Consider the following 19,375-nt stretch of genomic DNA (forward strand, 5'->3'; position numbering starts at 1 on the left):
GAAACAACTCAAGTGCCCATCAATGGATGATTAAATAAAATATGGTATGTACATACAACGGAATATTATTCAGCCATAAAAAAGAATGATGTTCTGATACATGCCACCATGTGCATGAGCCTTGAAAACATTATGCTAAGTAAAAGAAACCAGACACAAAAGTTCACATATTCTATGATGCCTTTTATGTGAAATATCCATAATAGGCAAATCCATAGAGACAGAAAGCACATTAGTGATTGTCCAGGGATAGAAGGAGCAGAGAATGAGGAAGACTACTTAATGGGTACAGTGTGTTCTGAGGTGATAAAAAAGTTTTGAAACTGGGAAAGATGGTAGTTGCACAACATTCTGAATGCACTAAATGACACTGAATTGTACACTTTAAAATGGGTAATTGTATGTTATATGAATTACACCTCAATAAAAAAATAAATTGTTAGATTAAACATATAAATGGTTTGTTACCACTCAACAATTATAAAAAGAAAAATTAAACAACTCTTCACGTCTGAAACAATCACTTTAAATGTCATCTTTCTCTTTCCAAATTTGAATTTGTCTTCCATTATGTCTTCATCTTGGCTCTATATAGATACTGAGGATGGCATGGAGGGGGCTACAAAAAGTATCCTTTTCCTGTTTTATTTGCTTTATCCAATGCTAAAAAGTTGAAATATTTTGAAAAGATAGATAAGTCTGGATGGGGATTCTGAGGCATTTTGGTGTAAGTTAAGAGCAGCACCTCAGTCGCCTTCTAGAGGTCTGAGATGTGAACCACTGGATACTACTTAAACAACATGCTTTCTTTACTTTCATGCATCATTGTCATTTGATCTGTGGTGCTGCCCAATCATAGCTCCTATCATTAATCTATTGAGTAACAAACAAGAGAGATTAGGCAGGGAGATGTCATGAAGATGTAATTTCATGACTGCCAGATCTATAAAAATCCATAAGGCCCAAGTAGCCTTAGCTTCCAGGGATATCATTCGTGCTTCCTCCGAGTTAAAAGAGCATTGAGTAATTGAAAGGAGACTATTGTATCCTACCGAGGAATTATTTAATGTCAGTGAACAAGTCTTTTGCATGATAATCCTGAAGCAATTCAGTAGCACAACCATATTTCCAGAATAATGGAATATAATTCAATAAATATTTTTCAATACAAACTATATATTATCACAAGTAATACATGTATACATAAAATGAAATAAAAAAATTATCATGTATACAAAATACAAATAAGTAATCAAAATAGTAGACTATGCCATGACTTCTGCTTTTGAAGAAAAAACATATACAGTTGCATGAAAATAAAATACCATTTCAAGACACTATGTCACAAGATCTCCACAGGATTGGAATAGATTGCTTTGCTTTCTTCCTTTGGGGGCCACTGATGAAATATTTGTTTAATATTTATTCTTAATTATACCTGAGTAGTAATTCAAATGATTCTTTTTTTTTTTTTTAAGATTTTATTTATTTATTTGACAGAGAGAGACACAGCGAGAGAAGGAACACAAGTGGGGGGGCGGGGGAGGGAGAAGCAGGCCTCCCACGGAGCAGGGAGCCCGATGTGGGGCTCGATCCCAGGACCCTGGGACCATGACCTGAGCCGAAGGCAGACGCTTAACGACTGAGCCACCCAGGCTCCCTCAAATGATTCTTACCGTGTTCAAAATTTTAGTACCCAAAATTTCAGCATTCACTAAAGCCCTGCTTCACTCTTATCTATGTAATAGGATTAATATAGTTAGAAATGCATGGTGTAAAAAGTCCCATATTTAAAGCAATACTCCACCTTGTGGTAGAGTATGAAAAATGCATACTCTAATGCAAATTTTTTCACCAACAAAGAAATGATAACAAATTCATTGACTCAGAAGTGGGCCTTTTTTTCCCTTGACTTTTGCTGTTTGAGAAAATGCTAAAAGATTTATAGGTTTTTAAATAATGATTTTTCAAATAATAATCACACAAAATCAAAATTTCCATTTAATTTGGAGAAAACATGCCTTTGAAAAGAATAAAACACTGTATTATTGACTTATCTTAATATGCATACATTGATAAAAATGCATTTGAAATTTAAAATAGAACGGCTGGGTTAGTTTTCTCTAATGGTAAGACAGGACAGAGACTTTTTAGAGTCCTAGAAAAGTCAAAATTAAAAACTAAAATTAATATATATGCATATTATACATTTATAATATAAATGATTTTATAAATTATGATTATACCATAAGGAAAAGCACATTTAATAGGGACATTGTTTATGGTAAAAAGAAACCCAGTATTTTAAAAAAAATATATCAAAAAATATTTTCCTTAAATCTCTATAGTTATACAGTTTTTAACTTAAAATCTGATCTTAATCATTTTGAACTTTTATAGTAGAAGTATCTGAGTAGAAAAGTATTGAGATTTTTAAGGGTGCATTTTTTTCAATATGGCAAATTTTTCTGTTTTTGCTGTTTAAGGAAGAAAATCTCTTAGTGTGTAAAGTAATTGATGTTTCAAATAGCTGCCATTAATTATGGGCCAACCATTGCCAGCCAATGAGCCAAGTCCTTTTCTTTTACTATCCCTAAATCTATGGCATTCCTACAAGATAAATCTTATGGTCCCCACTTCAGAGATGAGGAAACAGGTTCTAAGTTAAGTAATCTGCTCAAAGATTTGGACCTAATTCTGCCAGGGTTCAAGCTCCTACATGCCTTGGATAACTTTTCTGTTTGCATGGCCAGGGCGAAGTGGTTCATTTATAAAACAAAGCCAATTTCATAAATTATGTGAGAAGGACTAATTTTTTTTTTCTTACAAACCATGAGAAATAGCATGAAGTTTATATAAAATAAATGGCCAATAACATACTGCTATTGTCAAAGAAGTTTTTAAAAACTTGGGCTCTAAATATATATTTAAAGGTATGTTAGACAATGCCTGTTTATCTAACACGCCTAAATGTGTAAGTTCACAATGCAAGACTTTGAAGACAAAGTGTCACCTTAGGTCAGGATAAATTACCCTTTCATTAACATGTGAGTTCCATGGCGCCTGGGTGGCACAGTCGGTTAAGCGTCCACTCTTGGTTTCGGCTCAGGTCCTGATCTCAGGGTCGTGAACTCGAGCCCCGCGTCGGGCTCCATGCTCAGCATGGTATCTTAAGACTCTCCCTCTGCCCCTCCCCTCTGCTCTCTCTCTCTCTCTCTAAAATAAATAATCTTTTTTTTTTTTAATCTGAGTTTTGTTTTTAAGTATCATGATGAAACCAAGGTGAACAAATTGAGGAAGTCCAACAGGAGTTATTCATGGGCTGAAAATACTTTATTACTACAGTCTGAGTTAGATGATAGTTGCTCAACTAATCCAAATGGAGTATCTTCAAAGCACTTAAGAGGAAAAGCTGAAGGGTGGAGACACAACTTTACTTAGGGAATAGGCTAACAATATATTTATCAAAATTGTCAAAGATATCAAAAATATGATCTGGAGTGTAAGGTATCTCTCTCCTTTGAGGAAAGCATCATGATTCCTTGATTTCCCCCAAAGTTGTTATATTTGGAAAACTGAAAGAAACAGGCTTTGAAGATGTTCTAAACAGTTTGAGGGGGGAAAAAAAAACGAACACATCCAAATTTACTTGCCATCTCTGCTTTAAAGCTGCTTTCCCAGCAGGAAGAATCTTCTTAGAAATGAAGAAGCTACAATCAGCAATCTTGGGGATTTCTTACTCTTCACGCAAAGAACTGGTGTCCTAAGCCCTCTTTTAATTAACAATTCATTTATGTAAAATGTAGTAGGAATGGCATTTTATTAGGAAAACTATCCATACCCCCTAGCCACTTGGATTAATAGCATAAAAATCAACCCTTAAAATTCAAACTGAAGGAAAATGTAAATGTCATTTTGTAAGAGTTCAAGTTAAACTTAAGGAAAGAAATATTGATTGAATTGTTTTGAAAACCTGATATTTTTTTCAACTCAAGAGTGAATAGTCTCCAAAATCTTGGTAAATTTACAATTGATTGCACTATTTAAGAAGTGATTTCAGAGGGGCGCCTGGGTGGCTCAGTTGGTTAAGCGACTGCCTTCAGCTCAGGTCATGATCCCAGGGTTCTGGAATCGAGCCCCGCATCGGGCTCCCTGCTCAGCCGGAAGCCTGCTTCTTCCTCTCCCACTCCCCCTGCTTGTGTTCCCTCTCACACTGTATCTCTCTCTCTCTATCCCTGTCAATTAAATAAATAAATAAGATCTTTAAAAAAAAAAAAAAGAAGTGATTTCAGAGCTCAAGCCCATAACATTAGGCAGTAGACCTTAACAACATATCTTTGAGCACACATGGTGGAGAAAAGGGACACAAAAATGGGGAGAAACTATAAAATTTTATATATTTTATACACAAACATATATACTCATTCTATTACTGATAGAGGATTTGGATGTGTTAAAACAGTATGTGTTTTCTTTATTTTTTATTTAAAATAGTGTATGCAAAAGGAGAAAGAATAAAACTTATAAGAAAGACATATTGAATTCTAATGTTTCCAACCATAGAATTTTTATGACACTAATATTTTTAGTTAAATACTTTGAAATTGACATTTATGACAGACAGTTTTGAGTTTTAATACATATAGAGGTTTATGTAACTAACTCCACAATCCAAACACAGAACAGTTCCATAAGCCCGCAAAACATTTCTTGCTGTTTGTAGTCACACCATCTCCTCATGGCACAGTCTGACAACCACTGACCCTGTCCTTAGCTCAATAGTTTCACCTTTTCCAAAATGTCATATAATTAAATCATCCAATATGTAACTGTTTGATACTGCCCTCTTGTACTCAGCACACTGCCTTTGACATTTATCTGTATTGTTACATGTACTAATGATTCATTCATTTTTATGGCTGAGTAATACACCACTGTAGAAACCGACTGCAGTTGGTTTGATTCACTTACCACTGAGGTACAGTTGAACAATTTTCAGTTCCTGATTATGGTAGAGCTGCTATAAATATTCATGCACTAATTTTTAACATAAAAGTTTTCTTTTTAATTTTTAAATTCCAGTATGATTAACATTCAGTGTTACATTAGTTTCAAGTGTACAATATAGTGATTCAACAATTCTGTGCATTACTCAGTGCTCATCATAATAAGTGTACTCTTAATCCCCTTCATTTATTTCACCTATCCTCCCCCACCTCCCTTCTGGTAACCACCAGTTTGTTCTCTATATTTAAGAGTCTGTTTTTTTCATTTCTCTTTTTTTCTTTGTTCATTTCTTTTGTTTCTTAAATTCCCCATAGGGGTGAAACCATATGGTATTTGTCTTTCTGAGTGACTTATTTCACTTAGCATTATACCCTCTAGACCCACCCATGTTGTTGCAAATGGCAAGATTTTATTCTTTTTAATGGCTGAGTAATATTCATATATATATGATATATATTTTATATATATCATATATATATATCAGTTCTTCTTTACCAGTTCATCTATCAGTGGACACTTGGGCTGCTTCCATAATTTGGCTATTGTAAATAATGCTGCAATAAACATAGGAGTGCATGTGTGTTTTCAAATTATTGTTTTCTTATTCCTTGGGTAAATACCCAGGAGTGGAATTATAGGATCAATGGTATATCTATTTTTAATTTTTTGAGGAACCTCCATACTGTTTTCCATAGTGGCTACACCAGTTTGCATTCCCACAAGCAGTGCAAAAGGGTTCCTCTTTTTTATGCATCCTTGCCAACACTTGTGTTTTTTATTTTAGCTCTTCTGACAGGTGTGAAGTGATACCTCATTGTGGTTTTGATTTGCATTTCCCTCATGACTGAGTGGATGTTGAGCATCTTTTCATGTGTCTGTTGGCCATTTGTATATCTACCTTGGAGAAATGTCTGTTCATGTCTTCTGCCCACTTTTAATTGGATTATTTGCTTCTTTGGTGTTGAGTTGTAGAAGTTCTTTCAATATTTTGGATATTAACCCCTTATTGGATTTATAATTGCAAATATCTTCTCCCATTCAGTGGGTTGTCTTTTAGTTTTGTTGGTTGTCTCCTTTGCTGTGCACAAGCTGTTACTTTTGATATAGTCCCAATAGTTTATTTTTGTTTTTGTTTCCCTTGCCTCAGGACACATATCTAGAAAGATGTTGCTATTGCCAGTGTCAGAGAAATTACTGATTGTGGTCTCTTCTAGGATTTTTATGGTTTCAGGTCTCACATTTAACTTGTTAATCCATTTTGAGTTTACTTTTGTGTATGGTATAAGAAAGTGGTCCAATTTCACTTTGTCACATGCTTTTTTGCATATATTGAAATGATCCTTGGGTTTTTATCCTCCTTATTGATGTGATGTATCACATTGATTGATTTTCAAATATTGAACCACCCTTTCATCCCAGGAATAAATCTTACTTGATTGTGGTGAATAATTTTTTAATGTATTGTTGAATTCAGTTTGCTAATATTTTGTTGAAGATTTTTGCATGTATTTTCATCAGAGATATTGGACGGCAGTTCTCTTTTATTGTAGTGCCATTATCTGGTTTTGTGCCAGATAAATGCTGGCCTCACAGAATGAATTTGGAAGCTTTCTTTCCTCTTCTATTTTTTGGAATAATTTGAGAATGGGTGTTAACTCTTCTTAAAATGTTTGACACAATTCGCTTGTGAAGCCATCTGGTCCTGGACTTCTGTTTATTGGGAATTTTTTTATTTTGATTCAATTTCATTGCTGATAGTCTGTTTGAATTTTCTATTTCTTCCTGTATCAGTTTGGGAAAGGTTAAAATCTAGTTTGTCCCATATAAATACTGCTACCCAGGCTTTCTTTCTTTTTTTTTTTTTTAAAGATCTTATTTATTTACTTACTTGAGAGAGAAAGTGAGAGAGAGAGAGAGAGAGAGAGTAGGAGCAGAGCTGGAGGGAGAGGGAGAGAGAATCCCAAGCAGGCTTCACACAAAGCATAGAACCTGATCTGGGGTTCAGTGCCATGACCCTGAGATCATGACCTGAGCTGAAACCAAGAGTCTGAAGCTCAACTGACTGAGCCACCCAGGCACACCCGCGGGCTTTTTTTTTTTCACTTGCATTTGCATAATAAATGCTTTTCCGTCTTTACTTTTAGTCTGCTTGTGCCTTTAGGTCTGAAATGAATGTCATGTAGGCAACATATAGATGGGTCTTGCTTTTTTAAAAATTCCATTACCCTATGTCTTTTGATTGGAGCATTTAGTCTATTTACATTCAAAGTACTTTTTGGTATATATGAACTTATTGCCATTATTTTACTTGTTTTATGGGTTTTATATTCATTTCTGTTTCTTTCTTCTCCTGCTCTCTTCTCTGGAGGTGGATAGCTTTTTTTAGTGATATACTTGGAGTCCTCTCTCTTTGTTTTTTGCATATCTATTAGTGGTTTTTGATTTATGGTTACTATTAGGTTTATACATCTTATGCATATAGTAGTCTACATTAAGTTGATGGGTGCTTAAGTTTGAACCTATTCTAACAGCACTAAATTATTACTCCTTTCCCCCCTTGTTTTAGGTATATGGTGTCATACTTCATATCCTTTTATTTTGTGAATCCCTTAACTGAATTTTATAGATATATTTATTTTTACTGCTTTTGTGTTTCTTATTTTTCTTACTCCAGCCATGGTCTTTCCTTTCCACCCTCAGAATCCCCTTGTAAGCCTGGTTTAGTGGTGATGAATTCCTTTAACTTTTGTATGTCTGAGAAACTTTTTATCTATCCTTCTATTCTGAATGACAGTCTTGCTGGATAGAGTATTGTTGGTTGCAGGTTTTTTCTTTCAGCACTTTTAATATATCAGCCACTCCCCTCTGGCCTGCAGTTTCTGATGAAAGATCCACTGATATCCTTATGGGGTTTCCCTTGTATGTAAATGTTTTCTTGTCTCTTGCTGCTTTTAAAATTATCTCCTTATCACTACTTTTTGTCATTTAATTACTGTGTGTCCCTGTGTGGACCTCCTTTGGTTGATTTTGTTAGGAGAATCCTGTGCCTCCTGGATCTAGATGTCTGTTTCTTTCAGGAAGTTTTCAAATATTCTCTTTTTCAGATAAATTTTCTGTTTCCTTTTCTCTCTCATCTCTTTCTGGGATCCCTATAGTGTGAATGCTATTATGTTTGATGGTGGCACTGAGTTCTCTTAATCTAGTCTCATTTTTATTTCTTTTTTTTTTCTCCTGTTCAGTTTGATTGCTTCCCATTACTCTCCTCCAGGTCTCTGATCTATTCTTCTGTTTTCTGTAATCTACTATTTATTCATTCTGGTGTATTTTTAACTTCAGTTATTGAGTTCTTCATCTCCAATTAGTTCTTTTTTGTGTTTTCTCTCTTTGTTCAGGGTCTAGTTGAGATCTTTCACTCTTCTCAAGTTAAGTGAGTTTCTGACCATTACTTTAAATTCGTTATCAGACATATTACCCGTCTCCTTTCATTTAGCTCTGCTGCTGTGATTTTGTCCTCTGTTTTCATTTGGGACATATTCATCTGTCTCCTCATTTTGTCTCAGTCTCTGTGTCTGTTTCTGTGTGTTAGGAAAGTCAGCTATGTCTCCTGATCTTGAAAGCAGTGGCTTTATGAAGAAGAGGTCCTGCAGTGCCCTGCAGTGCAATGTCACCTGTTCACCAGAATCTGGTTCTTCAGATGTGAGTCTCCTATGTGTGTTGCATGCACACTAGTGTTGTTGCTGAGCCATGTTTTCCCTTAGTCCAGTTGTCTGCAATGGCTCTTTTTGCCTATTGTGGGCAGTTTGGTCCCTGTGTTGTTTGGGGGCCAGTTTAGGGCTGCCAGGTATTTGCCAGAGCTGTGGCTGTACAGAACTGCAGGGAATTCTCCCTCTGTTGTCCCTTGAGAAGCTCTCCTTGGTGGGAAGTTCCTGTAGTCAAACCAGATGTCTGCCCCCAGCACATTGATGAAGCTGCAGTGGAACTGGTGTGTGCGGTTATCTTCACCTCTCTCTGGGGCAAGAATCACTTTGGAGTGGTGCTGACTCCTGTTGGTGCTGCTTGCATGCTTCAATGCCTGTGGTGCTGCTTTGGATGGAAACCTGCAGAGGGCAGGTTGGAGAGGATGGGTCCACAGGAGAATGCAGGGACAAGACAAGCAGTGTTATCAAGGTTTGCACTGGTCTGTTTGTAGAAGGGGACCTGGAGCAGCTTTGGTGAACTGCTAAGGGCAGGTTGCAGGAGGCAGTTCCACAGAAGAGTGGTGGGGGTTGGGGGTGGAAGGCATGCTCTTACCCAGCTAGGTAGAGTGTTCACACTGTGCTGGCTCCTGTAGGTGTCTGTGTATCTAGGCTGGGGGGCAAGGTGGGGAAATGGCACCTGCCAGCTCTTTGGTTCTTGGAGAAGTCTCCCAAAGATCTCTGCCCCTCCTGCATATGCTCTGAGATTAAGAAATAAATCTCCCTCCCATATACCCCTGAGGTTTTCAAATTCCTGCTTCTGTGCTGTATCTCAGTGGGACAGTTTGTTATGCTGTTGCTTTAAGGGCCAGGACTCAGTTTCCTATTGCCCTCCAGATCTCCCAAACCCAAGCCTGCTGATTTTTAAAGTTCCTGGTGTTAATCCCCTCTGATTATAAGAACTCAGGAAATTAAGCCCCTCTAGCTTTCAAAGGCAAGGATGGGGATTCATCATCCCCAGTACAGGTCCCTGTGGTGCCTAGTGTGGGGTCTGCTCCTCTCCCTTCTCTGTGCCTGTGGTTTCCCTCCCTCCCACAGACAGTCTCACAGGTCACTTTGGTTCCTCACAGCATCTCTGCCCTTCATGATGTGGCCTTTTCTCTATATCTCTACATTTCATAGCTGTGGAGATTAAGTTCTACCAGTCTTTGGGTTGTTTTCTGGACTATTTATACTGATGTGGTTGTTATCTAGGTGTATCCATGGGATGGAGTGAGCTTAGCTTAGCTCCCACTCTGCCATCTTCCCCAGAAGTCTCTAACACAGTTTTAATATTTCTAGGATAAATAACTAGGAATGGGATTACTAAGACATATTGTGATTGCATTTTTAAGTTTATGGGAAACTAACAATGTGTTTTCTAGAGTAGCTGTACATTTTTTATTTCTACCAGCAATCTATGAGATATTTAGTTGTTCTGTATCCTTGTTAGCACTTGGTATTGTCAGTTTGTTTTATTTTATATTATTTGTTTTAGCTGTTCTAATAGCTCACTGTGCATTTAATTGGCATTTGCCTAATACTAATACAATGTTGAGTATTGTTTCATGTGCTTATTTGCCATTCCTGTATTTCTTCTGGTAAAATGTCTGTTGAACGTATTTGCCCCCTTCCTTTTTTTTTTTTTTTTTTAAGATTTTATTTATTTATTTATTTGAGAGAGAGAGAGAAACAGCATGAGAGGGGAGAGGGTCAGAGGGAGAAGCAGGCTCCCCGCTGAGCTGGGAGCCTGATGTGGGACTCGATCCCAGGACTCTGGGACCATGACCTGAACCGAAGGCAGTTGCCCAACCCACTGAGCCACCCAGGCGCCCTGCCCCCTTCCTTTTTTAATTGCTTTTCTTTTTCTTTTTTGCTATTGAGTTTGAGAGTTCCTTTTATATTTAGGATATAAGTCCTTTGGCAGTTATGTGATTTGAAAATACAATGGGTCCTCATTATTTGCAGTTTCTATATCTGCACATTTGACTACTTGCTAAAATTTGTTTGTAACTCCCAAATCAATACATGCCATCTTGCTATGGTCATTCACAGACATGCACAGAATGGTGAAAAATTTGAATTGCTTGACATGCATGTTCCCAGCTGAATTTGAACAAGGCAACACTACCTCCTTATATCAGCTATCGTGTATAAAAAATGTGGGGGGTTCTTGGTCTATTTAGTGACACATTTTAACATTTTGCCTGGGGTTTTGGGGTTTTTTTTTGTAATTTCACCATTTAGAATAGATCCCAAGAATTATTCTAAAGTGCTATCTAATGTTCCTCAGCATAAGAAAGTTGTGATGTATATTATGGAGAAAATATGTATGTTAGATAAAGTTCATTCAATAATGAGTTATAGTGCTATTGGCCATGAGTTCAATGTCAATGAATCAATAATATATTTTAAATAAGCTGTCTTTAAACAGAAACATACATATAATAAGGATATATATTAATCAGTCAATAAAAATGTTGGACCAGAGACTCATAGCAAACTAACCCTGTATTTCATCCAGGAATAGTAGTTCAGTATTCATTAATTCTGAATTAATTAGAATTAATTATTCTAATTACAAAATATTATTTTATAGAGCAAATTACTGTATTTTATAGAGCAAACTACTATGAAAAATAAGAATCAATTGTACTTTCTTCCAGTTTGTAGCTTGTCTTGTCATTCTCTCAGTAGTGTCTTTCACAAAGCAAAAGTTTTTAATTTTTATGAAATCTAATTTATATTTTTTTTCTTTATGGATTACACTTATACTCAAAGTTCAGAGCCAAAGACAAAGATAAAATCTTGAAAGTAACTGCAGGAAAATTTAAAAAATGAAGTTCCACCTATAGGATAAAATTCCACCTGATAATAATTACAGTGGTCTTCTCATCAGAAACCATGCAAGCAAGAAGAAAGTGGACTGAAATAGTTAAAATGTTAGGAGGAAAACACCACCAACCTAAAACTTTATATCCAGCAAAGTTGAGAGAATTCATCAAAAATAGACCCATTCTAGGGTGCCTGGGTGGCTTAGTCAGTTAAGCGTCTGATTCTTGATCTCATCTCAGGTAAGAAATGTTAAAAGGAGTTGTTCAGGCAATAGATAAATTATATAGGACAGACACTGAATTTGCATAAAGGAAGAAAGAACATTGAAGAAGAAATAAGTGAAAGTAATACAAAGTGCTTAATTTTTTTATTTTTAGTTGATCTAAAAGATAACTACTTGCTTAAATAAGAATATTAACAATATATTGGGTGATTAGAGCATAAGTCAAAAGATTAAACATCTAAAGGAGTGAGAAGAGCAAATTGGGACTAGTCCATTTTAAGGAAACTGCACTACACAAGAAGTATAGTTATTTGAAAGTAGACCTAGCTTAGTTAATTTATATTGCAAACATTACAGAAATCACTAGTTTTATTTTATAAACTATAATTGGGTACACTAAGGGAAGATAAAGAGGGTTCATATAAAATAAAGCTACACAAGGCAGAAAATAGAAATTTAAAAAAAGTAACAAATGCAGTGAGTAGATAAATAGATGATCTAAATATGCCAACTAAAAGAGACATATTGTCAGAGTGAATAAAAAACAAGAAACAATTTTATGCTCCAGAAAAAAAGAAAAAAAAGAAGTAGAGGGAAAACTTCTTAACTTTTTCAATGAGGCCAGTATTACCCTATTTCAAAAACCAGATAAAGACATCATATGATAGAAAAATTACAGACTGATATATCTCATGAACATGTAAATAAAAATCTTCAACCAAACAGTAGCAAACTGAATTCAGTAATATAAAAAAATCATACACCATGACCAAATGGGATTTATTAAACATATGCAAGACTGGCTCAACATTCAAAATTCATCCCCTGTAGTCTGCCTTATCAAAAGGCTGAAGAAAAATCATATGATCAGATCAATTGATGCAGGAAAAAGCATTTCAAAATATCTGCTGCTGATTCATGATAAAAACTTTCAGCAAACTAAGAATAGAGAGGCATTTCTTTAACTTAATAAAAATATCTACATAATACCTTTTTGAAATAGGCTTGAAAGAGGCTTATTTTATAATAGCCTAACAGCATTTAATGGTAAAAGACTGGATGCTTTCCCCCTGAGTTGGATAAACACAAGGATGTCATTTCATACCACTTCTATTCAACCTCACAATAGAAGCCCTACTTAATGCAATAAGGGAAGAAAAGGAAATAAAAGGTATGCGTATTGAAAAGGAACAAAGAAAACTCTTTTTAATTGCACATGGAATGAGAGTCTGTATAGGAACACCAATGAATGTGCACAATAATTCCTATAATTAATGAGTGAATATAGCAAAGTCAGTATACAAAAGTCAATCTCTTATCTATATACCATCAATGAACAATTAGAAGGTAAAATTAAATAAACAATGCATTTACAATAGCACCAAAAATGAAACACATATTTAAATATATCAAAATATGAATAGCATCTGCATGTGGAAACCACAAAACACTGAAGGAAGAAAATGAAGATCTAAATAAATTGAGAGATATTTTATGTTTGCAGATTTGAAAATGCAATATAACTAAAATGTCAATTCTTCCCAACTTGATCTTTAGAATCAGTGGAATCCCAATAAAATTCCCAGCACATTATTTGGTAGATATGGACAATCTTACACTAAAATGTTTATGGAAAGGGAAAAGACCTAGAATAGTGAATACAGTATTGAAAAAGAAGAACAAAGTTTGCAAGCTCACGCTACCCAATTTCATGACATATTGCAAAGCTACAGAAATAAAGGCAGCATGATGTCAGTGAAAGAATACATACATGGATGGAACATAAGGGAACATAACAGAGAACCCAAAAGAGTTGGCACACCTATAGAAGCAACTGATTTTTGGCAAAGGTATAAGGCAATTCAAAGGGGAAAAATTAATTTTTCAACAATTGGTGCTGAAATAATTGGATATTCATAAGCAAAAAGCATGAACCTAGACACAGACCTTAGACCTTACACAAAACTGACTTAAAATGGATCATGGAAACATCAAATACAAAATTATAATACCTATAGAAGGAAACAGAGGAGAATATTTGAGCTTCAATTTGGTGATGAGATTTCAGATATATTACCAAAAACATGATCATGAAAGAAAAAAAGTTGGATTTTATTAACACTAAAAAAATGTTACTTTTTTACAAACACTTAAGAGAATGAAAATAAAACACATAGACTGGAAGAAAATATTTGCAAAACATGTATGTAATCAAGGATTTATATCTACATCGAAAAACCAAACAACAAAACCCAAAAACCTTAAAACTCAACAACAAGGAAATAAAACCTCTCAATTAACAAACTGGACAAAAGATCTAAACAGACCCCTCTCCAAAGATATATACAGATGACAGCTAAGCATATAAAAAGATGTTCAACTTGTTTATCTTATAACTGGAAGTTTGTACCTTTTGACCACCATGATAACTACAGTGAACAATACTGTGTTATATATTTGAAAGTTGCTAAGAGAATAAATCTTAAAAGTTCTCATCACAAAAGGAAAAAATTCTATGCATGGTAATAGATGTTAACTAGACTTACTGTGGTAATCATTTTGCAATATATGTAAATATCAAATCATTAAGTTGTACATCTAAATCCAATACAATATTACATGTCACTTATATCTCAATACAATATGATGCTCAACATCATTTTTCATTAGGGAAATACCAATTAAAACATGAGATACCACTACATAACTATTAGAATGGTTAAAAAAAAAAAAAGCAGGACAAAAACCCAACAGTACTAACTGCTGGTGAAGATGCAGAGCAACAAGGACTCTTACTCACTGCTGATAGGAATGTAAATTGGTACACCTATTTTGGAAGACAGTTTGGATATTTCTTGCAAAGTTAAAAATAGTCTTATGATACAACCCCACAACTGTACTCGTAGGTATTTACCCAACTGATTTGAAATGTTGTAACAGCATTATGCGTAACTGACAACTGACAAAAATGGAAACAACCAAGATGTCCTTCAAAGGATGAAAGGATAAACAAACTGTGGTGTATCCATACAGTGGGATGCTATTCAGCAACAAAAAGGAATGAGCTATCAAGCCATGAAAAGGCATGGGTGAATATTAAATGTATGTTGCTAAATGAAAGAAACCAGGCTATATATTATATAATTCTAGTTATATGGCCCTCAAAAAAAAAAGGCAAAAGTAAAGAGATGGCAAAAATATCGGAGGCTAGGGGTAGGGGAAGGGTTGAATAAGTGAAGCACGTGTATTTTTTGAGCAGTGTAACTATTTTATGTGATACCATAATGGTGGATATATGAAACTATGTATTTGTCAAACTCAAAGAAGTTTACAGCAGAAATAGAGAATCTTAATCTATGCAGATTTATTTAAAAAATCATTTAGGAGTTCACAGGGGTCCTAGGATAGAATGCAGAATGTGACAAAGCAATCCAAGTATTACAAATGAATGAAACAACTTCACTGAAGGGAGTGGAGGTAAAAGTGCTGACCTAAGTGACTTTGGAAGTGTGAAGAGCCTGTAACACTACATACAAAGGAAGCTGCACATAAGCACGTACTCTAGCTGATAAAGTTGTTTCCCATAGGAATACAAGTTAACAATTCTGCAAATACTATATATACTATATATCTATGCAGAAATTAAACAAGTAAATGGAGAGTGAGCCAGGTTTCTCACTGTTGGAGAGGAGGGTATAGAAAAACAAGAGAAAGAGTTAGAATTATCTCATGATGATAGGTTAGAGTTGGAAACATGAATCAGGACCCATGTTTACCCTAATATAGTACAGACATAAATATTTGTAGATTCATGCATATACATGGGTTAGTATATATGCATTTCTTGATCTGTCAGCTGAGAAGGCATAAATGCAACAGCAACCCAGGAGTAATGAGCAGACCTGGCCCCCAGGTCCTAGTTTCTAATACCATGCTGTAGTAAATAAAAGGAAATGAAAGATTCCCCCAATAGCCAAAGCTGAAATAATTTTAACAACAAAATGATAAAAGGAATATAGAATTACAAACCAAAGTATTAAATAAATCTCCATAAGGCCATATTGATATAATTAATGATTGAGTAAGTAAATATATGGAGAAGAATAAACAAATTTCCTCTGCAGAAGAATTCCAAATAACTGATGTAAATTCTCAGTTTACAGAGAGCGCTTCCAGAAATATTAATTCAAAGGGATACATGCACCAAGATGTCTCTAGGAGCATTGTTTACAATAGTCAAAATATGGAAACAGTCCCAGAGTCTATCAATGGATGAATGGATAAAGACGATGTGGTATGTATACACACACACACACACACACACACACACACACACACACACACACAGGAATATTACTCAGCCATAAAAAGGAATGAAATCTTGCCATTTGCAACAACATGGATGGAACTAGAGAGTATTATGCTAAATGAAATAAGTCAGAGAAAGACAAATACCATATGATTTCACTCACATGTGGAAATTCAGAACCAAAACAAACAAAGGGACAAAAAAGAGAGAGAGGGGGGCAAACTCTCAAACTCTTAATTATAGAGAAAAATGTGGTGGTTACTGGAGGGGAGGTGAGTCGGGGGATGAGTTAAATAGGTGAGGGATTAAGGAGTGCATTTGTGATGAGCACTGGTATTGTATGGATATGTTGAATCACTATATTGTACACCTGAAACTAATACTGCACTGTATGTTAACTAACTGGAATTTAAACAAAAACTTAAAAAAATAGAAATAAAAAACAAAGAAGTGTAGTGTAACTCCCCACTCTTTAAATCTGAACTGCATGTAATGACTTCCTTCTTAAGAGAACAGTTGGAGGGCGCCTGAGTGGCTCAGTCAGTTAAGCGTCTGCCTTCAGCTCAGGTCAGGCTCAGGTCATGATCTTAGGGTCCTGGGATCGAGCCCTGTGTCAGGCTCCCTGCTCAGTGGGGAGCCTGCTTCTCCCTCTCCCTCTGCCCTTCCCCCTGCTTGTGTGCACTCTCTCTCTTTCTCAAACAAATAAAATCTTTAAAAAAGAGAGAGAGAACAAATGGAAAACAGGAGGAAGAGGCTGGGGTGAGAGAGAGAAGTACCTTTACGGTAGAGAATCTTGAGAAACACTACCTCAGCCAGGTGATGAAAGTCAGTATCAAGAGTGGGAAATTGTATTGATAGTATGTACCCTTAAAAAGATGTGATAAGAATGGTACTTTGCCCCTGTAGTCTTCACAAAAATCCATAACTCTGGTCTAATCATGAGAAACACATCAGAAAAATCCCAAATAAAAAAAAGTCCCAACTGAGGAATATTCCAGAAAATAGCTGAGTAGTACTCCTCAAAACTGTGAAGGTCATTAAAAACGAGGAAAGTGTAAAATACTGCCACAATCAAGAGGAGACTAAGGGGACACGATGACTATCCTGAATGAAATCCCAAAACAGAAAAAGGAGGTTAGGTAAAAACTAAGAAAATCTGAATAAAGTGTGGACTTTAGTTAATAATAATAATATGTCATTATTGGTTCATTAATTGTGACAAATGTACCATACTAATGTAAAGTGTTAATTGTAAGAGAAACTGGATGTGGGTATATGGGAAGGCTCTGTTATCTTTACAACTTTTCTGTAAATCAGAATCTGTTCTAAAATAAAATGTTCATTAAAATTTTTTTTAATCAACTGTCCGTATTTGTGTGGGTCTATTTCTGGACTCTTATTTTCCATTGATGTGGAGTATACCCCTTTAATACCACATAGTCTGATTACTATTAGTGATACATTAAATATTAAAATGGGGTAGTGTCATTTGGGCAACTATTTTTTTCCTTTTTCTATTTTTTTCTATTTTATTTACTGTTCTTACCATATAGATTTTAGAATCAGCTTGCCTATAGTTTCAAAAATATTATGCTAGGATTTTGATCAGATTTGAATTAAACTATAAATCAATTTGGAAAATTAAGAATTTTTTTTTCAATTTTCATTACTAGTGTATAAAAATTCCAAGGATTGAATTTCTTTGTGTTAGCCTTATAGCCTTATAACATAGTAAACTCAAATATTACTTATTTGCTTTTTTGGATAAATATCTAGGGATTTTCTATGTCAATCATGGTATTTTAAATAGGGTCCATTTTATTTCTTCCTTTCTATTTTGTATACCTTTTAATTCTTTTCCTTGCATATTATTGCACTGACTAGGACTTCTAGTACTATATTGATTGTAAATGGTCAGGGTGAACATTTTTGCCTTTTCTCCAAACTTAGGAGGAAAGTATTCTTTCATTGTTATATAAGATGTTAGCTGTGGATGTTTTGTAGATTCCATTTATCAGGAAGAAGCTCCCTCTTCCTAGTTTGCTAAAAAGTTTTTTTTTTTTTTATAATGAATGGTTGTTGAATTTTTTCAAATGATTTTTCTGCAACAATATGATCTTGTAGCTTTTCTTAGTTTGTTAATATGATGAATTACATTGTTTATTTTATGAATATTGAAATCACCTTGCATTCCTAGTATTAAGCCCACTTGATTGTGGTGATTAGACTTAGTATATATTGCTTAATTCAATTGTTTATATTTTGTTGAAGATTTTGTGTTTATGTTCACAAGAAATATGAATCAGAAGTTTGATTTTCTTGTACTTTCTCTAGTTTGGAGTAAAGCTATCTTCATGAAATGAATCAGAAAATGCTCCCTCTTCTATTTTCTGGAGGAGATTATATAAAATAGTATAATTTCTTCTTCAAATGTTTGGTAACATTTGTTAGGTTGAAGCATTGAACTCCTACCTGCTTTCCATGGGCTGTAGTTTCAATGTCACTCCAGTTTCAAAATGCTACCTAATAGCCAATATGGGACATGAGCGGTAGTCTAAACCCAGAGTTCAGTTCTTGAAGACTTTGGTATGCTTTCTACGGTCAGACCCATGCATGTGTAGCTAGAGAGTAAGAGAAAAAGCTAATACACAACTTCAGGGTATGCTTTCTTGAGCTCCCTCCTCTCTGTACACTCCCAGCTGTTTGTGATTCTCAGAGGTCCCTCTTAGTGGTCCTTTTTATAAAAAACTGTGACTTTAGTTTCCCTACTCAGCCAAACATTCTTGAAAGTGTCTTCCTCCAGAGCCAAGTGATGAGAGGGTAGATAGTGAAAATAAATCAATGGGCATCCTCCCCCTGCTCTCGAGACCACAGTTCTGGTCAAAGGAAAAAAATGGCCCTGCCACCATCAGCTTGCTTGAAAGTCAGCCAGAAGGAATTAAAAACAAAACAAAACAAAACAAAACTATCTCACAGGGTGCTCCTTCCCTACTCTTTGGATGGACTAGAAATAGAAATTTTCTCTTGAAACTCTCTGTCTGCATGTAATACACAGTTCTTGGTTTCAGGACTCTTTTAAGTGTAGATCAGGAGATACCCGGGGAAAAAGGAATGACCAAATTCACTACTGGTTCCATGGTACATTACTTTCTGCTTTCCTTCCCCAATCCACCACCTGGCACTACTCTCCAGAGTCCTCAAATAGTTGCCCTATGTATTCATTTCAGGGTTTCTAATTAAATCCATATAGGGTGGATCTTGCATATTCAATCTTGACAATAAGCAGAA

At 35.2% G+C, this 19,375-nt stretch overlaps 1 protein-coding gene across 1 annotated transcript in view; it reads left to right on the plus strand.

The window, feature by feature from the left end:
- Positions 1–16,601, plus strand: part of LOC118548991 (uncharacterized) — a 376,392-nt gene extending 359,791 nt beyond the window's left edge. The window contains exon 8 of the mRNA XM_078059356.1: positions 15,935–16,601. The gene's annotated coding sequence lies outside the window, so the exon portion shown is untranslated. The remainder of the gene's footprint in view (positions 1–15,934) is intronic.
- Positions 16,602–19,375: the final 2,774 nt, after the last annotated feature.

The sequence above is a fragment of the Halichoerus grypus genome, chromosome 12, assembly GCF_964656455.1.
Source record: "Halichoerus grypus chromosome 12, mHalGry1.hap1.1, whole genome shotgun sequence".
Lineage (NCBI taxonomy): Eukaryota > Metazoa > Chordata > Mammalia > Carnivora > Phocidae > Halichoerus > Halichoerus grypus.